The sequence below is a fragment of the Sminthopsis crassicaudata genome, chromosome 3, assembly GCF_048593235.1.
Source record: "Sminthopsis crassicaudata isolate SCR6 chromosome 3, ASM4859323v1, whole genome shotgun sequence".
NCBI classification, from domain to species: Eukaryota; Metazoa; Chordata; class Mammalia; order Dasyuromorphia; family Dasyuridae; genus Sminthopsis; species Sminthopsis crassicaudata.
In genome coordinates this window covers 467491219-467513742 of record NC_133619.1, presented here as the reverse complement: position 1 = coordinate 467513742, position 22524 = coordinate 467491219, and positions in this window count along the sequence as shown.

Below are 22524 nucleotides of genomic sequence, written 5' to 3'. Positions count from 1 at the left end.
AAAATTATCTTATATTTCTTTTCATGGTAAATGGAGAGCTGGCTTTAGAGCTAAATCTGCCACTGATACATATCAGCTGTGTGACCCTGGCTATGTCATTTTAACCTTGCCATTCTGAGTAAGTGCTCTAATGCTAATATTAATGCTAATAATTTATACTTTTAATATAATAAAAATTTATATTTAATTTAATGATATATTTAATATAATAATTATACTCTTATTTATTTTATTAATAATTATTTATTAATATTAATAAATAATGAGTAAGTTGCCAATCTGTATAAATTGAAGAAGTTTCTTATCAAATGCTCCCTACATTAATGAAATCAAAGATTTAGTACCTATCTCATTTCCTTTGTTTCTCTATGCTTATTAGTATATATATTTTTTCTGTCTGTATGTGATCTCCCCTGTCCCAGCTAGATTAAAAGCTCCTTGAAGGCAGTGCCATTTGACTACTGTCTTTCTTCTCCATCGGCTAGTATAGTGTCTAGCTTGCAAATTAATTATTTAATTAATTCTTATTAATCGAATGACCCAAGTCATCTTATCCTATTCATAATTTGATGTCACTCCATAGTCTTATACTTATGGCTTCCCTTCTAAAATTATAAAATATCTCTTAAAGCAACATAATGGACATACTTGCAATTCCTCTCACCCCCTCCCAAAAAAAAAATCCTGTGTGGTAAGTGTAATGTTTTTCACTAAACCAGAATGAATCGTGATTAAATGAGGAATAGCTAAGTATCCCAGCACAAAGTGCTGGACTTGGAGACAGGAAAACCTAAGTTCAAATCCTACCTCAGATGCCTCCGTGGCTATGTGGCCCTGAGTAAATTATTTAACTTATCTCAGTTTCAGTTCTTCTGTAAAATGAGTATAATAATATGACCAATTTTCTAATGTTATAGGAGGAGCAAACAAGATAAAATATATAAAACATTTTATAAACCTCAAAGTACTATATGCATGATAGTAATAATAGTAGTACTAATAGTAGTGATGGTGGTGGTGGTAGTAATGATAATGGAGGTAGTAGTAGTAGTAGTAGTAATGGTAATAATAGTGGTGGTAGTAGCAGTGTAGTAATAACAGTATATCAGGATACTTCTCTAATCTTTTAGAAAATAAACTGAAAAATCTCTATTAATTCAAAGAGAGTAAAGCAGAATCAGAACAATTTACAAAATGGTTACTGTGACAAAAGAAAGAAACATTGAAAGGCTTCAGGACTCTGATCAATGTAGTGAGTAATCATGAATTCAGAGAGTTAATGATAAAGAGTGACATTTATTTCTTAGGAAAAAAAGGTAGTAGACAATAGATGTCAGTCACTGAGTCAGAAAACATTTATCAAGAGACTACTCTGTGACGGCACTGTGCTAAGTGCTGGGCAGACAAAGAAAGCCCAAAGACAATCCCTGATCCTAGTCTAATGGAAGGGAAAATATACAAATGACTATGTACAGTCAATAGAAAAACAGAATTAATTGGAGGTACTCTCAGTAAGACTAGGAAAGACTTTTGGCAGAAGGTGAGACTTTAATTGGAATTAGAAATGTAATGTTATGTGTGAAATGTAAAAGATATGGAATGCCTTTTCCAACATGTCTAATGGCCTGATTTGTTTTGCTTAATTATACTTATTTGTTACATGAGATGATTCTATTATAGGAGAATGTTACTGAGAAGTAACAGTAATATTAAAAAAAAAAAGACTAAATTGGGAAAATGTGAATATATATTACATATTCATATATATGCATACCCATACACACATATATACAATAGGAATATGCATATATATGCTAATATATAATATTCCTAGTATAGAATATTTGGGAGCTTGAAACCCATTATATATGTAGGTATTCATATAATGAAAATATATATGATATTGTAACAAGATACATAGGCAAAAAAAAGGAGTAATGAGAGAAAGAGCTAACGGAAAATTAAAGCCAAAAGATAGCCAGTACATTGCTTCTGGTGATAGTAGCATTGGGACAAGCCATCAGCTACTCAAACGTATCAGATGTTCCTGAAGTCAATGAGATAATTGAAAATTTAATAATACCATGTAGTAGTTACAGGACCAAGAGTGGAGTGAAATGGGTTGCAAATATATATCATGAACATAAGAGCAAAGGAGTGATTTTTTTCGAGGAAACAAGCAAACAGCTACTACTCATAAAAATCCTTTTTTTTGAAAGCTTCACCATCTCTTACAAAAATCCCACCAAATGGGATTCTCTGACTTAGTGAAGACAGTAAAGCAAACTGCTTAGAGGAAACAAAACTCTGAATAAAGGGTTCTGCCTAAGCCTTTTGCTAACTGTGACCCAGCTGTGCATTTGACTTCATTCTTGACAAGCTTTGTAATAAATTCACTATGTCCAGATCCTTACTGATAGATTTAATTACCTGAAGGTAAACCAATTACTCCCAGAAAAGACCCACAATCATACGTTCCCATAGATGACTTCTGGATGGGGCAAACACACACACCACACAAATTATGATTAAGGGGAAATTCCTCAAGACTGAGTACAAGTCTACATGTACTCAATCAACACAGAGGGGACAGGAGCAATTTGTCTTGTTTCATATGTCCTGCATAAACCAGATTAGCCTCAAACCAATCAATAGTTAATCTCAATTAAACTTTTACACTAGTTGACTAGTTACTCTCCAGCAAGTTTAAAAGTAGAAACATATGGCATAATTCAAGTTAATTTTTTGAGATTCTGATTTTATTTTTTTTTCAGTTTCCTTTAACACTTCAGTCATTCATTTATCAAGACCTTCAGTTTATGTGATATCTTTTCAAAACACTTTAATATAGTTAAAAGGCATGCTGTGATTTCAAATATGAATCCAGTTTTTACATTAATAGATTAGTTATCTCCAGGCAATCAACTAATCTCCCTGAGCCTTAGTTTACTCACCCATAAAATGGGAATAGATAAAAATGTTTTTAAATTGCTTATAAAAGGTTAATATGGGGAAAGTGTTGTCTTAAGGACATAATACAGTCTTAAAAGAGATGATAACAAAGGTAATGGTAATAGTCTGACATATCTAGCATATGCTGTCTCCTGCTTTTTCCTCAGGGTGCTTTGGTTAGGCTGACCTATGGTGATAATTGAATGGCAGTTAGTAGGGTGGCTGGCCCCTTCTTGGAGATATTTTCACAGATGATGTCCTATAAGAATTAGGCTAAAAGCAGATACTTGATAAATGCCTGTCAATTGACTATACTATTGACATTAAAGACAAAAAATACAAGTAGAGTCAAATGGGATTAAAGGAATACTCTATATAGATCCCTAACTAAAAGAAAGGTAGGGATGTTTATGAAGTTTTTCCCTAATCTTAAGAAATGATATCATTGGTATTCCCTTCTTCTGAATTTATACTTTGAACTATAAGACTTTCAATTTCATAGAATTTTAGATTTAGAGGTAGAGAGTACTTTAAGGTCTGTGAGTCCAATTTCTTAATTTTTTAGATGAAGAAACTGAAGCCAAAAGATGTTAAAGTATCTTGTCTAGGTATGCATAGCAAGTAAGTATCTGAGGTGAGATTTGAACCAGGGCTTAAGTTCAGCTTTCAGTCAATTCTATCATGCTGCTTGATTTAGTTATGTCTCCTTTTACAATAATCTGATTGTTTCATGTGCATATCTTGTCATTGCCAACCAGAATCTAAGCTTCCTCAGACCAACATTTATGTCTTATGAATCTTTTATATTCTATAAATTAGTATCTGCTTAATTAATTAATGGAACACTGCAACTATTTCCCCAAAATATCACTTGGTGACACTGGTCAAAGATAAAATTATTAGACTAGATGAAACATTGTTTTAGCCCTATAGGATACTTCCTTGTATAGAAGTTTAAATACTACAAGTAGCAGACCTCAAACAATATTACAAAGCCATAAATATCAAAACAATTTAGCACTGGATAAGAAATAGAAAGGTAGATTATTGGAATATATTAAGTATACAATATATAGAAACTAACAAGTATGGAAATCTAGATTTTGACACACCCAATATTCCCAGGTATTAGAGCAGAATTCACTATTTGACCAAATTAGTAAATTAATGGGGGAAATTGGGAAATAGTCTGACAGAAAGGAGGCACAAGCCAACATCTCACACCATGGACCAAGATAAGCTCAAAATGAGTACGAGATTTAGACATAAAGTGTTATAAGTAAATGAGGGTAACATGAAAGAAATTGCCAGTCAGATCTATGAATGAGGAAGAATTTTTGATCAAACAAAAGATAGAGAGGACCATGGGAGGCAAAACAGATAATTGTGATTACATAAAATTAAAACATTTTATACTAACAAAGCCCATGCATTCAAAATTAAGTGAAAAGCAGGAAGCTGGGAGTAGGGGATGGGGAAACTTTTCAGCAAGATTCTCTGATAAAGGCTTCTTTTCTCAACTATAGAAAGAACTGAGTCAAATATATATATATACACACACATATATATATATAATGTCTATATCTACCTATATTTAATTATATTTATTTTTTAAAATAGGAGACATTACCCATTCAATAAATGAGTAAATGATATAAACAGGCAGTTTTAGAAGAAATCAAAGCTATCAATAATCATGAAAAAATGCTCTAAATCACTAATAATTAGAGAAATGTAAATTAAAATAACTCTGAAATATTATCTCATAACCCTCAGGTTGATTAAAATTTTAAAAAGGAATGAGACAAATGCTGGAGGAGATAGAAGAAATATTTACCCTAATGCATTATTGATGAAGCTATGAACTATTCTAACCCTTTGGGAGAGCAATTTGGAACTATGTCCCATAGGGCTATAAAATTGTACATATCCTTTGACCCAACAATGTCACTATTGGATCTGTAATTCAAGCAGATCAGAGGGAAAAAAAGAATTCATGTACAAAAAGTATAGCAACTTTTTTGTGGCAGCAAAGAATTGGAAACTAAGTGTATATTCATCAAATTGGGTAATGGTTGAACAGAAATGGTATATGAATGTGATCAAATACCCTTATGTCATAAGAAGAATGAAGGATATGGTTTCAGAAAATCCTGAGAAGACTTATGAATTGATACAAAGAGAAGTGAGCAAAACCAGAACAATGTACTCAATCACAACAATACTATAAAATTAATTAACTGAAGAGACTTAGTAACTGATCAATGCAATGATCCACCACAATTCCAAAATGCCATCTACCTTCAGATAGAAAACTAATAGACTCAAAGTTCAGATAGCAGTGAATTTTTTTTCCTTTTTTTGTTTTTATTGTTTTTTCCCCAGCACTTGGCTAATGCAGAAATATGTTTTGCATGACTGTATATGAGTAATGAACCCTTCTAAATGGCTGGGCAAGGGGGTGGAGAGGGGGAGAGCATTTGAAAATAAAAATAAAATTTTACAAAAAGGATACCCCCCCAATAAAATTTAAAACCCAGCAAGAGTGTCATTCCCATAGTTAGAGAGCTAACCAGTACCAGCATAAGAACTCACATTTCTTAACTTTAAAGTCAATATTCTTTGGAAAGAAATACAAGGAAAATATTATGGCAGGAATCCGTAGACCTGGATTTAATTCTAATTCTGCTACCAAACTTGATTCTTGATTAGAAGGAAATGCATAAAGCTTCTTTCTATATTTTAGCTTTCTCTTTAATAAAATAAAGACTATGTTCAACTCCCTAAGTCACAGGGATACATACAACTTAATGATTTAATGTTTTCAAATCACTTTAAAATCTGCATATGAAAAATGTTAAATATAGGCCATTAAATATATGCAAGGAAAATATTAATAATTGTTGACTGAATGTACTATATAAAAGGAGTTAGTTAACCTTTAGAAGTTAAAATATTAAAGATGAATATATAAATATCAGAGGCAAGAAAGCCAATAAAATTATTTCAGCACCAATTATAACTGACCCAGATTTAGTAGCTCAAAAAAGAAAAAAATAAATAAACAAAAATGACCCAGACATGGACTGTCTTCTTTCCCTTGTTCAGTCCAACTGGCTAAAAGTCTACTGGCAAAATTTACACATCTACAATATTTTGAATTTAGAAAGTATACAAGTCCCAGATGGTATGATTGGCTCACTATCCCTTTATTATTGTGTTGTCAGTGCAGACACCTTACAGCATAGCTTCCATAACTCTGTTAGTCCCTTCCAAAAGTATCCCAAAATGATTGAGTCAAAAGGACTAATAAAACTACAATTTTCTATTTTATTATGAAATGTAAAATGATCCAGATATTTTAGTGAAGTTTCACATCCAGAAACAACTTACATGCCAGTGAAATATAGACACAGATTCAGCTTTGTCCAAAAAGTATTGGCTAGAAGATGGGACAGAGATGATCCAGATGTTCATTGGCTTCCAAATGGATATTCCAGAACTATTTATATTTAAAGAGAAAAAGAATCAAAAGATCTATATTTATTATCCATTTTTCCCAGTCCACCTGGAAGGCCCCAAACTTGTAGTCTCAAATAAAAATTGAGAGCTCCAGTGATAACAGGAAATTAGAAGAAGAAGAAGAAGAAGAAGAAGAAGAAGAAGAAGAAGAAGAAGAAGAAGAAGAAGAAGAAGAAGAAGAAGAAGAAGAAGAAGAAGAAGAAGAAGAAGAAGAAGAAGAAGAAGAAGAAGAAGAAGAAGAAGAAGAAGAAGAAGAAGAAGAAGAAGAAAAAAACTCTCAAACATTAAATCTTAGGTAAGCCTATGCTATCCATATTTCCACTATTCTAAAATAATTTCTTTGAGCTGGATAAAAGGCAAAATGTTTAAAAGAGATCTTTAGTTTTTTTTATTTACTATTGCTTCAAAGTTCAAAGATACTATATTTATTTGCATGTGGAATTTAAGACCATTAACTGGATTCGTTTAATGAGCATTTATTAAACTCTTAACTATACGTGGCTGGATGCTTGGAATTTGAAGACAAATGCCAGGAAAGTTTTCCTTTAAGGAGTCTACATTCTAATGTAAAGAGAGGAAGGAAGAGAGGGAAAAAGGAAGGGAGGGAGGACAGACATAGGAAAGAACCTGTATAAAAACATGGGGGAGATAATGTTATTTGAGTGTCAATTCAACTACAATGTAAAATGAAATGGGAACCAATGTGAAATAAGCCTAGAGAACTAAGGTTATAGCCAAAGACTTTAACAACTACTGAGTAGAGAAGTCTGTAAGTTATCCTAGAAGCATTGGGAGGCAAAGAGATGAGAGGCAGGGAGAGGGTGACATAATGAGAGCAGTGCTTTAAGAATATAAATTTAGCAATTGTGTGGAAACATGAGAAAGGAGAGAGAATAGATATAAGAAAAAACAATTAAGTTGTTATTACTATAATCCAGGTAAGACTCTTACTCATTGCCTTCTTCATGTAGGTTCCTTACAAGGTTAAGGTCTTTATCATTTCTCTTTTGGGTTGTTGGGAAAACTTCCTAATTGGTCTCCCTCCTTTTAGCTTCTCTCCTTGGTAATCTATCCTCCATAAATTACTGAACTAATTCTTGTATAATAAGAGTATAGTTTGGACCATATTGAGAGAAAAAGAGGAGAGAGAAAAAAAGAAAGATGGCAGTAAGAGAAAGAAAGAAAGAAAGAAAGAAAGAAAGAAAGAAAGAAAGAAAGAAAGAAAGAAAGAAAGAAAGAAAGAAAAGAAAGAAAGAAAGAAAGAAAGAAAGAAAGAAAAGAAAGAAAGAAAGAAAGAAAGAAAGAAAGAAAGAAAGAAAGAAAGAAGGAAGGAAGGAAAGAAGGAAAGAAAGAAAGAAGGAAAGAAGGAAAGAAGGAAAGAAAGAAAGAAAGAAAGAAAGAAAGAAAGAAAGAAAGAAAGAAAGAAAGAAAGAAAAGAAAGAAAGAAAGAAAGAAAGAAAGAAAGAAAGAAAGAAAGAAAGAAAGAAAGAAAGAAAGAAAGAAAGAAAGAAAGAAAGAAAGAAAATGAAAAAAAGAAAACGAAAAAAGAAAAGAAAGAAAGGAGAGAGGGAGGGAGGGAGGAGAGAAAGAAAGAAGGGAAAAAGAGGAAAAAAGAAAAGAAAGAAAGGAGAGAGGGAGGGAGGGAGGAGAGAAAGAGGGAAAAAGAGGAAAAAAGGAAGGAAAAAGTCTGGAGAAAGCTCTAACTCTAGTGGGTCTCAGTGACTCAAAGCTTCGCATTATTTCTATTTTACCACACCAACCTCCCCACAAACTCAAGACAAATAACAATGCATTCAACAAAGATTTGAGAACTTAATTTTGATAGAAAACTCAACTGACAGCACTATAAATTGTTATTTGAAAAGGAGAAAGAAAAATACTCATATAATATAGCTATAGCTTTCATTCAGGCTAAATATTAGAAGAAAGCACAAAAACAAAAAGTGTAACAATTATCAGAAGACAATAGGGTCAGAAATAATATTTGTGGCCTTAAGAAATCATATATGAAAGACCAAATTATGGCTAAAGAATAATATGAATTTTAAAGTTTGAACAATAAAATGTAAATATGAACTCATGGGTAATCATAAAGTGATTTCATTCTTAAAGATTAAAACTTCATTAAGATTTTTTTTAGAAACCCTGTATATCACTTTAATGTTTACAAAACAATTTCTTCATCAAAAACCATGTGAATAGATCATTCTGTTTCTGTTGTTATTTTGTAGTATTTGTTGTTATTATAAAGAGTCATTTCTCTGACTCATTGTTACTTTTTTGAGGTATTTCTGGTAGAGATAGCAGAGTGGTTTGCCATTTTCTTCTTATTTTATAGATGAGGAAACTGAGGCAGACAGGATTAAGTTACTTGCCTAACATCACATAGCTAGTAAGTATCTGAATTTGAACTCAGATGCTTCTGACTCTAAATCTAACACTCATTCCATTGTGCCACTTAGATGTCCCCAAATAGATAATACAGCTATCATTTTCCATGTTTGACTTCTGAGGAAGCTGAGATTCAGAAGTTGTCATTTATCCAAGGTCATGCAGTGTTTGTCAGAGATGTGATTCAAACCTGTGTCTTAAAATTAGTTTTTTTCCCCCTTTTCCACTACATCAGGCTGTTGCCCATACTCTCCTATGCCCTACTAGGGTCATCACCCTCATTTAATAGATGGTACTCAATACTATAATTAATAATCAGAAATACCTATTACACAGAATAAACAGATTCTGCTAGACTCGAACTTCCATTTTCTTCAATAGTAAAGAATAGCATTGCATATAGACTGTTAAGTGGTATCATAGTTAGAGTTCTGGACTTGGTATCAAGAAAATCTGAGTTCAGATTAAGGCTCAGACACTTCCCTTTGCAAGTAACTGTGGGCAAGTTATTTAATCTCTCTTAGTTGTTTTGTGTAAATGTTAAAAACTATCTTTGCATGTATTTTGAAAAAATATTATTATAAAAATATTGTTCTGTGTAATAGAGATTACAATAGAAACTACTACCTCTAAAGTTGTTGTGAGGATCAAACAAGATAATATATATGAAGTGCTTTGCAAACTTTAAAGATATATGTAATGAAAGATATTATTATTTTACATATAGCTAGAAGGCACAATGTATAGGGCAGTTGGACTTAAAGAAAAGGATAACTGAGTTCAAATTAGACCTCAGGCACTTCTGTGTGATCCTTACCAAGTCATTTAACCTCTGTTTGCCTCAGTTTCCTCAACTATAAAATAGAAATAATATTAATAATATCTATCTACCAGGGTTATAGTAAGGATAAATGAGAAGATATTTTCAAGTGTTTTATAAATCTTGATGTACCATTTAAATGCTAGTTATTATTATGATTTCATATTCTTTTTATCATCTGAATTAAGGAAAAAATAATACATACTTGTAAGGGTCCTAGAAAGGTCAGACAAGCGTAATTGAGATGTAGGTGACCAATGGTCTCTGAGGTCCCTGGATGTGATTGAAGTTGAGTACTTAGGGACTTCCTTTGTGGGTGGGACCTCCATCCATGGAGGGAACCTAAAGTCTCACTGAAATCTTGGTCAAGTTAGGGATGTAACTTTCATCATTGATTGGCTCGTGTCTGTGACCTCGTAGACCCTATATAAGCTCTGGACAGGAAGAGCTCTCTCTCTTACCATCTAGAGCTTGGCCTGGAGGAGCACTACCAAGATAGGTGCAGGAGATCATAGAATAAATGTGAACCATGTGAATAAAGTCTAAGCTTGTTCGCCAAAACTCTCAGGTGCTCTGTTGTGCTTAACCCCAAAGCAGAGGTAAGATTAATATTATATTTACCAGTTTCTCTCTGATAGGTCTAGGAATAAAGACCAATTAGCATTAGTTAGATGAGAATGGGCCTGACACATACTCTTGCTTTGACAATATAATCTGTACCATGTTGTTGTTGCACTTGAGCCATGTCCAGCTGTTCTTGACTCCTTGGGTCATGCTGTCTAGCAAGGTTTTCTTGGCAAAGATACTGGACTACTTTGCAATTTCCTTCTCCAGTGGATTAAGGCAAAAACAATTTAAATTACTTGTCCAGGCTACACGGTAAGCGTCTGAATCTGGATTTGAATTCAGGCTTTTCTGAGTCCAGGCCTAGCTTCTATTCCATCCAATGTAAATTGCTAATATTCAGTGAACTTACGTACAAAAAATATCTGAAAATAGTGGGGCTGACTCTTGCCCTTTGTTCAGTAATCAAATCAATAGTTCCACATAGCTTCTAGAAAGGACATGTCAATAGCTTCCTCTCTGGGCTCTAGTCACTATTCCTGCAACTTTCCAGACTAAAATATACTTTCCTAGTCACTACTTATTATATGTTGTTCCTCTCTCCCATCCATTAACAGTCTTCAGTCATTCCAGTTGTATCTGCCTCTTCATGACCCTATTTGGGTTTTTCTTGGCAAAGGTACTAGAGTGGTTGGCTATCTCCTTCTCTAACTCATTTTGCAGATAATAAAATTGAGATAAATTGGAATTGAGTGAATTGCCCGGAGTCACACAGCTAGTAAGTAACTAAGGCCAGATTTGAAGTCAGGAAGAAGAATCTTCAGGACTCCCATCATAATCTCTTTCAAATCCTGCCAGATGCATACTAAATAAATGTTTTTCATTCATTCATTTGTTTTAGAGTACTTTAAATATATAATTTTATCAAAAGCTCAGAACAATCATCTGAGGTAGGTAATAGAGATATCTGTATCTTTCATCTCACAGATGCAAAAACTGAGGCCTCCAGAAGTTAATTGATTTTTCCAGGGTAACATACCTAACAAGTGTCAGAGGATCAAGTTGAATTCAGGTCTTCCTGATACAAATAGATCCCTCTCTAAACTATAAAACTTTGTTATACATTGAGAAGGTCCAATTGTAATTAGGGCATGTAGGTGGTGCAATAGATAGAGCACTAGCCCTGAAGTGAGGAGGATATGAATTCAAATCCAACCAACACTAACTAACTATGTGATCCTGGGCAAGTCACTTAACCCTGTTTGCCTCAGAAAATGACCTGGAGAAAGAAATAGCAAACCACTCCAGTACCTTTGCCAAGAAAATCTCAAATGGGGACATGAATAGTTGAACACAACAGAACAACTACAAGAAATTCTGATTAGTCTCATTGCTATTGCTGCTATTTTATCTATTCCATCAACAGGTTGATTTCTGTTTAAATTTATTGAATTATGATTTCTCCTTCTCTATCCCCTATGAAAAACCTAGAACTAAAATAACTAAGACATGTTGACAGGTTTTAAAGATCTTACAAAATTGTTTATGAAATGTAAGTGGAAAGCAATTAACTCTTATAAAAGTGAAAATCTCCAGGATATAACAGAGAGGCTACATGCTTATTATGTAAATTGTCTTGGGAATAGTAAGATGATTTTTTTAAAGAAAAATTACAAAAATAAAAACATTCTTTAAAGAAAAAAATTCTAAAAATCCTTGCTATTAACTGATTGCTTTGCTGAACCATAGCTCACTGTTTTCTTAGAATGAAATATAAAGCTAGGCAGAGACATTAAGAAAAATTGTCTTTCCATTTGTGTTAGAGAATGCTTACTTGCTGAACAAAGATAAGATAACAAGCCCCCAAGTATGCCTCATATATTTTCTAGGAATGGAAATATTGAAAAAAATTACTATGGATAATCAGAGATAAGACTTTCAGAAGGGGTGACAAAAATTTGGGGCTAGAAAAAAAAAGTCAGTTCTTACTTTTTCCACTAAGGGAGGGAGAGAAAAAAAAAAGAAGAGAAAGGGGAAGAGAAGAAGGTGGAGGAAAAAAGAGGTGGAGAAGGAAGGATAAGTAGGAAGAGAAGAAAGACAAAGGAGAAGGAGAATCAGGAGGGCAAGTTAGAGAAGGAAAAAAAAAAGAATGAAGGGGAGAGAGACTTTAAAAAGGGAAGGAAGGAAAAATTTCTATGAAAACAAAAATCAAAATGAAAACAATTTTAAAAAATGAATTTTTGGATTGTAAAATATTTGTAACCAAAATATTTGTAACTTAGGGAGGTAGGATCTAGAAAGATACTACTAAATTTGGTTAGCTATTACGTCTTAGTTTGAATGAAATAATTATTTTTTGAAAGTAGTTAGGAGAGGTTAGAGAGATGAAAACAGGATTTGATTCTGTAGCATTTGTATGAAAGTCAAAGAGGATAAGTGGTTATTAACTACTTGGAAGATCATGTTAAGATAAGACTGAAATATATCAAATAAAGAAATGGAGAAACCGTGACTGGAGATGTAAAGACAAATTTCATTTAATTAAAAAAAAAAAAAAGGCTGAAATTAAATTTAACTGTAGAGTTTTGGGGATGCTAAAACTATCTTAACCTGACATTCCAAGTCCTTGACAATCTGACTCTAACCTATCTTTCCAATTTTTTTTTATTATAACCACTTTTTAAAGCCAAAATGATCTACTAGTTATTCCCTCAAAATCACATTTCATTTCCTATCTTTGTCTTTTCACAGACTACGTTCCATGCCTAGAATGAATTCCATTTTTATCTTTGCCTCTCAGAATCCTTAGCTTTCTCCAAGATTCAACTTCTTATAAAAACTTTCCTGACCTCTACAAATATCAGTACTATTTCCCTCACCAAATTACTTTTATTACCTGCTGTACCTTTGCAATAACTAGTTCAAGTCTAGAAGCTGATACTCTTAAGGTTCATGTAATTTCTTCCTCTTCAACTTTAGAGTTTCATTTCTTTTTTTCTCTCTTTCTTTCTTTTTTCATTCTCTCTCTCTTTCTTTCTTTTTCTTTCTCTTTCTTTCTCTTTTTCCTTTCTCTTTCTCTCTCTCTTTCTCCCTGTTTCTTTCTCTCTTTCTTTCTTTCAGTCATAAGTTTAGTCATAATTGCTCTGTGTTCCAAGTTACAGGTTGGGCTTTCTGCCTAACTTTACATTTATAACTATCTCTAGATACCTCATTATGGTGGAGTCAAAATTCAGTTTACTGGAAACATTTGGGCAATGAGACAACACATTATATTATAATGCCTATGCATAGACAAGAACTAGAGGGGGAAATCCAGGAAGAGTAAACTCCTGGGGACTTCCCCCAACAAGGCTCTTTTGTTCCATGATATCTGAAAGAGCTGATTACCCTCTTTTAAAAAAAAATCTCCCTTTCTTCAACAGATCAGTCCTATGATTTTTCCTCAAAGATATGCTAGGAAGGTATACCATATGCTGATATGTATATGATCCAATATCTGTAATTCCTTCCTTTTTTTCTACTTGATGAATAATATATAGATGATTCAAGAAAATATCACCCAATTTCCATTTTCCATGGAACAGAATTCCTGTTTGACTATCATTTCATTTCACCTAGTGACTCTCAAAAACTATTGACACTTAGTAAAAAAAAAAAAAAAAGAAAAAAAAATCAATTGATTGGTTAAAACTTGTTCTTACCTAATTAAAGGATCAGCTAAAATGGTGGTTTCAAGTCTACCATTACATTTGTATTTACTTGTTTAGATACATACTACATTTCCTACCCCCAAACCCCAGTTCTTTAGTGAGAACAAGGATTATTTTGTTTTGCTTTTCTTTATACCCTTAGTATCTATCATAGGATTTTGTACATAGCAGTGTTTAATATATGTTCATTGACCTACATTCAATTGCCCTAAGTGTAAAAATCTCCATAACAAATCAAAGTGTAGAAAGGTCTCAAGTAGAGTTTCTCTTTCTTTCAGTTTGCTTTCTGTCTCTGTCTCTGTCTCTGTCTCTGATTCTCTCTCTCTGTCTCTCTCTGTCTCTGTCTCTGTCTCTCTCTCTTTCTCTCTCTCTCTCTCTCTCTCTCTCTCTCTCGCTCTGTCTCTCTCTCTCTCTCTCTCTCTCTCACACACACACACACACACACACACACACACACCACATACACTCCCCTTTTGTATTCCTACTTATTGCATCTGTTTCTGTACTTTTCACTTTTCCCTATTTCATCATCACATTTCCTCTTACTTAGTAGAACTGATTGGTTCCTCTTTTTTTCTCTCTTATCCTTCTTTTTTGTTGCATGTTATTAAATTCAAATTTTTTTGTTATTGCTACAATTTCCTACATTGGAATATATAAAATATAAGAGAAAAAAGAGAAAGGAGGAACATAGGAGAGTGAAGGGTTGGACATTGACGATATTAGGAGCACCTTTGCTCTGTAATATGTATGTAGTGAATTTAAAAATTGCAAGGGAAAATATATAACAAGGCTGTTATAAATGATGTTTGCCTTAAATCAGAGTGGAGAGACCATGACCTGGGGCCTAACTGGGGAGGAAAGGCAATGGAAACTTCATCTACTTCTCTGATTAAAGATGACAGCTGGCTATATTCATGAGTACCATATTCATGAAAAAAGGGCATGTGTTTGTGGGCTTGTGCCTTCAGAAAAGAAGTCCTAGCTTAGATATATTTTTAAGTCTCAGCCTACTACTATGGTACATTTTATGGCCAGGAAAGAGTATATTTAATTAAAAAAAAAAAAAAAAAGACTCAAGCAATGTAGAGGAGATAGCATAGTGCTCTGGAAAGAAGGCTAGATTTAGAGGCAGAAGAGATGGGTTTGGCCCCTGGCTTTGCCACATGGATGACCTTAAGCAACTGAGTTATCCTTTCTGGGTTTCTTGAAATGTAAAAGATAAGAGAGTTGAGTCTTTTTCTCTTCATTATCAAGGATTTTTATTTTCTTTCTTTTAGGGATATGTCCTATTCCTATCTTACTCTTACCTTTCCACACATCCATACAAATGGCCCCTCATCCCCCAGTAAAAGAGAAAAAAAATTCAGGTTTGGGAAGAAATATACATACATATGTAGTTTACCTACCTATATGTATATTTCATATATAAAAATACAAACATGACTAATATATATATAATGTGTGTGTGTATATATATATATATATATATATATATATGTATAATATACTTTTCAGATGCCTTCATTTTTATTTTTAGGGATTTTACTTTTTTGAATATCTGGTCAGTCTAACTTTTCAATTATCATTCCAGAGGTAAGCCCAGTTCAAAAAAAAAAAAAAAAAAAAAAACACATTGCTAGAAGTCTTCCTCTTTTAGCTTCTTCTATTTGCTCTTTCAGGTCCTAAGGGCTCTTTTTAGGAGGCCACAATGTTAGAAAATCTAGGGAAATCCCATCTTCTTTGCACAAACATGTGTAGCATGTGTAGGTGGCAACTAAGTAAAAATGTTCTCTTAATTATTTAGCCAGTCATTCTGTTTTGCCTGAGCATCTCAAACCTTTCTGAATTCTGATCAAAACATTACACTAAGTGGAACGATTTCACTGCCATCAGGGGAACTGATTAAAAATAGCTTTGATCTTTCTTCTGTCCACAGTGATTCTAATTAAGAGCAATTGGAGAAAATATTGAAACCTGAAATGGAAAGCATGGCCTGATAAATCAGCTGTAATCATAGCACAAAAATTTCATAGAACTTTATAAATTGAAATATAAACAATGTTTATGGTATATGTGTATGTGTGTAAATATATATGGAAATAACACAAATATAAACAGTTCTCAGAGAATGTTATTTACTTGTGTGGTTTGGACCCAAATCCTTTATTAAAATAGGGCATAATGGGAAAAGAAAGCCTAGTTTCAATAATCTTAAGAAGGCTACTTATCATCTTAGTTAAGACTCATCACATTATAAGCCTGACAAGAGAATTTGATAGATTATTTAGTTCACATCACAATTCAATCAATAAGAAAGACAAAGGGAAGCAGAGTTAGTTCAAGTCAATTGAATTCAATAAAGATTTATGAAACATTTACAATGTGCCAGGCATTGTGCTGAACGGTAGAGGTACAAAAACTGAACATTATAGTACCTGCCTTCAAGGACCTTGCATTCTACTAGAATTACTCTATGAAAAAGTTTAAAATTTGATGTTAACTATCACATGGGAGTGTGCATTCCTCTAACACAACAAAATACTGCTATAGTTCTATTTTAAGTATTATTATTGATTTCTATTTTTGTCATAATCTTAATATATACAAAATAGAACCGCTATTTATATTACAAAATAGATTAGAAAAAGAATTGTGCTGAAAATGAAGCTCTATTAGGTAAAGTTTGCTTTTTTTAAGCTTATAATAACATCAAATCTGTAACTTTCAAAGCTATTTTGTTTGGCTTCCTTTCTGTCCTTTCTATTCTTTATCTCCACTTTAAAAAAAAAAGTGACTAAATAACCTTTTTGTGGGGGGGAAGATTTTCCTTAGTCTTATTTCTGCCTTGGTCTCCTTCCAAATTAAGGTGGAAAAAAAGAAAATTCCAAAGGTCTATAGAAATACAATTAAACAAAATAAATTTTAATATTGGCTTTATTTTAAAATGTAGATCTCATTCTGCATCTTGAATTCATATATTCTTTTGGAGACTTTGGTTGTAGGAGTCTTGATTTTGTTATCTTCTTCTGAGTGTGTGTTTTGAGCTTCCTTGTCACCATAATGATTTTTTCTATGGTCAGAATTTTTTTCTATTATTTCCTCATTTTCCCAGTCTATTATTTGAAATTTAACTCTATTAAAGTAGGTTTCTGCCTCTAGGGGGAAGGGAACATTGTCTCAAGCTTCAGGGGTTCTGTGTAGCTGATTTCTAAAGATACTTTGAGGGACGTGTAAGTTTTCATTTCTTCCAAGATGATATGATCTAAGGTGAGATGTGTTTACTCTCTCCTGGCCTGTGTTATAGGTGAGGGATCATAAGTGAGTGACATTTCTGCCCTGGAACTGTGAGGAGGGTCCTGCTCCAATGTGACCACAAGTTCTGGTGTGCTAGTGCCCCTTCTCACCCTGGGACTTGCTACCCAGCATTGTAATCCAGATTTGAGTATGAGGAAAACACCAGAGTCTTGCCTCAATGCTAGCAAAAGCCCTTTGTAAACTCCTTCTGATCACTTGTTTGACCCCTGTGGGATGAGAACTCCAGATGTAGTTACTGCCAGGGCTGATTCAGTGGCTGGATTGCTGAGTTAGTGCTATGGGCTGGACTGTGCTCCACTCTTACCTAGGTTTGGCAGACCTTTGTTGCTGAATTTCTAAATTGTCTAGGAGTCTGAGGACTGGGATCTGGAAACCACCACTGCTACCACAGACTCAATCACCCCAGGGCTTGCTCCTGGTTTGCTGGGACTCAGTCTATGCTGACATGGCCTGAGCCAGAGCAGACCTTCTTAAACTTTTTCTACTCACAACCTCTTTGTCAGAAAAAAATTTACACAATTTCATCCTGAATCTGAGCTGAAGTATTTCTGAATATCATAGTACCAAGTGCCTATATTGTGTTTTCGATACCAAAGCTACTGTGAAGTCATTAAATGCAACAAGAGCAAGCACTGCCAGGAACACCTCAAATTCATTATGCTTTTGATTTTGAATTAATTTTTGGTGATTTCATTCAGAAACTTTTTACTGTTCCCAAATTTTTCACAACACTAATATTCAGAAGATCATGACCCACAGATTAAAAAGCTTTGTGTTAGATTGTGTTCTACTCTCCGCCTGGTGCAATTGACCTTTTCTGCCAAATTTCTAAGTTGTTTTGGGATGAACAATTGTTTCACTCTATCTTTTTGTGGGTTCTGTTCTAGAAATTATTTTGTTATTATTTAAAGGCTTTTAAAAGGGTTTGGGAAAAAACTCAGAGAGTCCCTGCCTTTATTCCACCATATTGGTTATGACTCTTCATAAACTATCAAAAAGTGGGTAGCAACAAACTTTGTCATCAAACCATTAGGATCAAAGTTGGTTATTTGCTCTAATCCCATTATAAACTAAAAGTAAAGTCAATGTCAGCCATGAATTTCCCATTCAAAGTCTTTTTTTGTTGGTAGTGTTATAACATGTATAAAAAGTGGTTTGTTATAGAGTTACATTATTATTATTATTATAAATCTATTCAGGGCAGAAAACAACATAGAACTTACTGCAATATAATTTACCAAGTTGATGATGGCATCAATAGTTCTGTTATATTACCCCTGTTCCATTTTCATTTGCTGAATAATACATAAATGTTTACTACAAAATAAAGCTTAGCTATTTATCATAGTTATGGTAGTCATTTTTGATACTACTTTACTTTGCGAGGGAACCCAGAAGATAATGTTAAAAAACAGAAGAAATGGAAAGAAGGTATTCATACATTCTTTCTCTGAATAAGAATGAGATAAATGCTGCATTGCCATCCATTAAAAAGAAAATTGCTTGCAAAATGGGGTGGATGCCATATACTGACAACCAATGGCAAAGAGCTACAGTTTACAAAATGCCTTTGGTGTGACAGAAAGGAAAACTCAGTTGTTGACTCTTTATGCCAGAGGGCTGCTATGAAGATTCTATCTCACTTGGGAAGACATGACCTGTTTCCTAGTCAAACTGTTGTGATTATACAGAGAATCTATAAACTGGTATAGAAAAATAGTACCCATTTTGTTATATGGTCATATAGACTTAGATTTAAAGAGCACCATAAACAGATATTATTTTTAACTGAGAATGTATATATTCAACTGGGGGGAAAAACTATTCAATTCAAAATAAATCTTGAGAGCAAATAAATCAGTTCAATTCTTTTGTGAAAGTCACTTCTCTCTACTTCAGTCAATTTCTTTTATTATTTCATTCGTCATTGAAATTTAAATGATTATAAGATATTCACAAATTTTGGAACGCAGCTTTTCCCAAGAAAAATAACTTTTTCTTTTCAATTATAGTTCTTCAAGAGACATGTTTAGAAAAAAGGACTTTGACCTCATTATTTTCTATGGCTCTAATAGTAAAGTAGGTAAAAAAAAAGAAAAAGAAAAAGAAAAAGAAAAGAAATATCAAATAGACTGATGGAACTTTACCAAAATCAGAATTATCAAGAATTTGGGAGAATATATTGGAGGAGGAAGTTTGATATAATGGATAGAGCATAACACTGGGAGACCTGGGCTTGAATTCTTTTTCTGACAATTACTAGATTTGCCTCAATAATCTCATTCAAAAAAATTGGAATAATAATAAAATTTAGCCCACAAAGAGTTGTGGGGCATTCACATGAGATAGTATAGGTAATTGTTTTGCAAACCTTAAAGTATTTTGCAAACTTTAAAGTGCACATAAAAAGCACCTTGCTATGTTATTTCTTATAGAATGAGCGACCAAACTTGTTGCTTTAAAAAAAAAAAAAAAAAGGTTCCTTCTATAAATTAGATACAGATTTTTCAAAAAATAATAAATACAACCACATTTTTGGTTATTTTTCAAATATCACAAGATTAGAGGAACTTCTTCCATATGTGCTGCTGACATCATGGAAAAGTAGCTCAACCTATTCCTTCTCATAAGAAAAGGCATGAGCAATTAGTCCTCTGGATGAGTAAAAAGGGAGGAGGCTTTCAGGATTCCAGCATTCTGCTTGGCCACCCTAGGAAGCAGCTGATCATCACAGTAGCCACATACTTGTCTACCTAGCAACAATATTTGGATCAACACTGATATGGGGTCAAGGGACAGACAGAGTTATGTTAGCAGAACTGCCTTAGCCACACACTCCCTGGATATCAATACAAAAGATAATGGTCCTTACTAGGGAATCTCACCTAATTTATCCTTTCTCTAATACTCTTCCCCAAACCCTTGAACTTGTGCCTGGATGGAATCATTCAGAGTTTGGGTTTCCATTTTGATATAAATAAAGATCTACATAGATATTTTTAAAAATAACACTAAAGTGGTTCAATAGACATAAATCTACATTAATGAAAGGGCTAGATTCCATCTGAAATTTTTTCAATTAAATATTCTTTATGGTACATATCTCACTGTAACATTTTCATTATTATCTCTTTAGACAACTCAGCTATCATTTCATGCTGCCTCTGTCTAAATGAAGTAAATACCAGTACAGTACCATAAGTGATTTCCCTCTAAAGTACCTTTAAGTACAGTAGCCATATTTGCACATTCTCTATAGGAGTTTTCTGTAGCAGGCCAGTGGAATCCCATTTTTATGATTATTTACTGTGGCTAAGACTATTGCATCCTTTGTTCCTAACCCACCAATGTTAAGATATATAACTAATGAAGTGAGTGATGAGAGAATAAGAATAAAGAAGTAAGCAAGAGAGGCCATATATAATCCAATTCAATATGTAATTAATACACTACTTATTTAATAAACTCTCTGTATAACAAATGGGTGGCATTGCTCCCAAAACTACCTTGGTCTTATTCAGCAAGTAGGAGGCAGCTAGGCGGTGCAGATGAAAGATTCATCTTCTTGACTCTAGGAAAATCACTTCACCCTGTTTGCCTCAGCTTTCTCATCTATAAAATGAGTGGAGAAGGACAAAACCACTCCAGTATCTCTGCCAAGAAAACCCCCAAATGGGATCACAAAGCATCCCACATCATTGAAATAGGATCTATCTGGTGTTGGGCATCCAGAATTGGTTCAACTCACTGTGCAGTGTGTGGATATATACATACACACACACACACACACACACACACACACACACACACACACACACACACACATATATATATATATATATATATATATATATATATATATATATATATATATTTATTTATATATATATATATATAATGGTGCATTCACTCAATTAGAATTAGCTCTTGAGTCCCAATATCTGACAAACTACACTTCTCTGATTCTATATTTTATGGAGATCTAATCACAGGACCTTAGAATTATGTAAATGGCTCTCAATAGGAACAAACAGATCTCATTTGGATTCTATATGTAATTATTTTTTCACTTTTTAAAAAATACATAAGGAAACATCTACTGAGCAGCTCTGTAACTCTTCTCATCTATGGCAACCCTCAGATAGTATATAAACTACTCCACCCCCAGAAGTTCTAAGGATATATAATCAGAATTTATTTAGTTCCTCATAGCCACTCCAAGAGAACTGTAAGCAAGGAAAGGGATATAGACAATACAACACAGCTCAGAACTGGTATTTAACTTCATTCAGTAGAGCCATGCATCAGGTGAGGACTCAGGAACTGTAGACCCAGAAGTTTTCATAGGGACAGGGCATGAAAGTATGATACCAAAGGACTTTCCTGGAATCAGCTGTTCTGTTGCTGGTATAGATCTCCAATTGAAGCCAGACCATTGCAAAACCAGATGTATGGACCCCCTTAGAGCTCCTAGGAAAGAGTAGTGCCACCATTCTATCCTTCTGAGAACTTTAGTTCCTGCTACAAGTGGCCTCTGTACACATTTCCCCTCTTGCTTCTTCACCACACAAAGCACAAGTACTACATTGTCATTTGGTAAAACATTAAGTGCCTATTATATAGTTGGCATTGGGCTAAACACTGGTGATACAAAGGTAAAAGACTGGTTTTGCTCATATGCACACAACCATATATTGTTTTAACATAGGATAAATTGGAAATTATCAACAGAGGGAAGACTTCACATAGAAAACAAGATATTAACTGGAACTTGAATGAGACCTTGGAAGCCAAGAGGTAGAGAGGAAAAGAGAGAGCATTCCATAAATGAGGGACAGTTGTTGAAAATATCCAGAGTCAGGAGATGGAGTGTCTTTTTAAAGAATAGTAAAGAGGCCAATATCAGTACATCAAAGAGTAGTGGAAAGGTAAGAGGATGTAAGGTATAGAAAGACTGGAAAAGTGTGTGGGGAGGGACATGCTGGGTTATAAGAGGCTTTGAATGTCAAATAGGATTTTATATTTGATCCTGAAGGTGATAAGATGCCACTAGAATTTACTGAGTGAGGAGAAGGTGACATAGTCAGACTTGTGCTTTAGGAAATCATTTTGGCAGCTGAATGAAGGATGAATTGGAGAGTGGAGAGGCTTAGGGCAGAGAAATCACTAGGAGGCTATTGCAATTCTCCAGGCAAGAGGAGATAAGGGACCGCATCATGGAGATGGCAGTTTCAGTGGAAAGAAGCG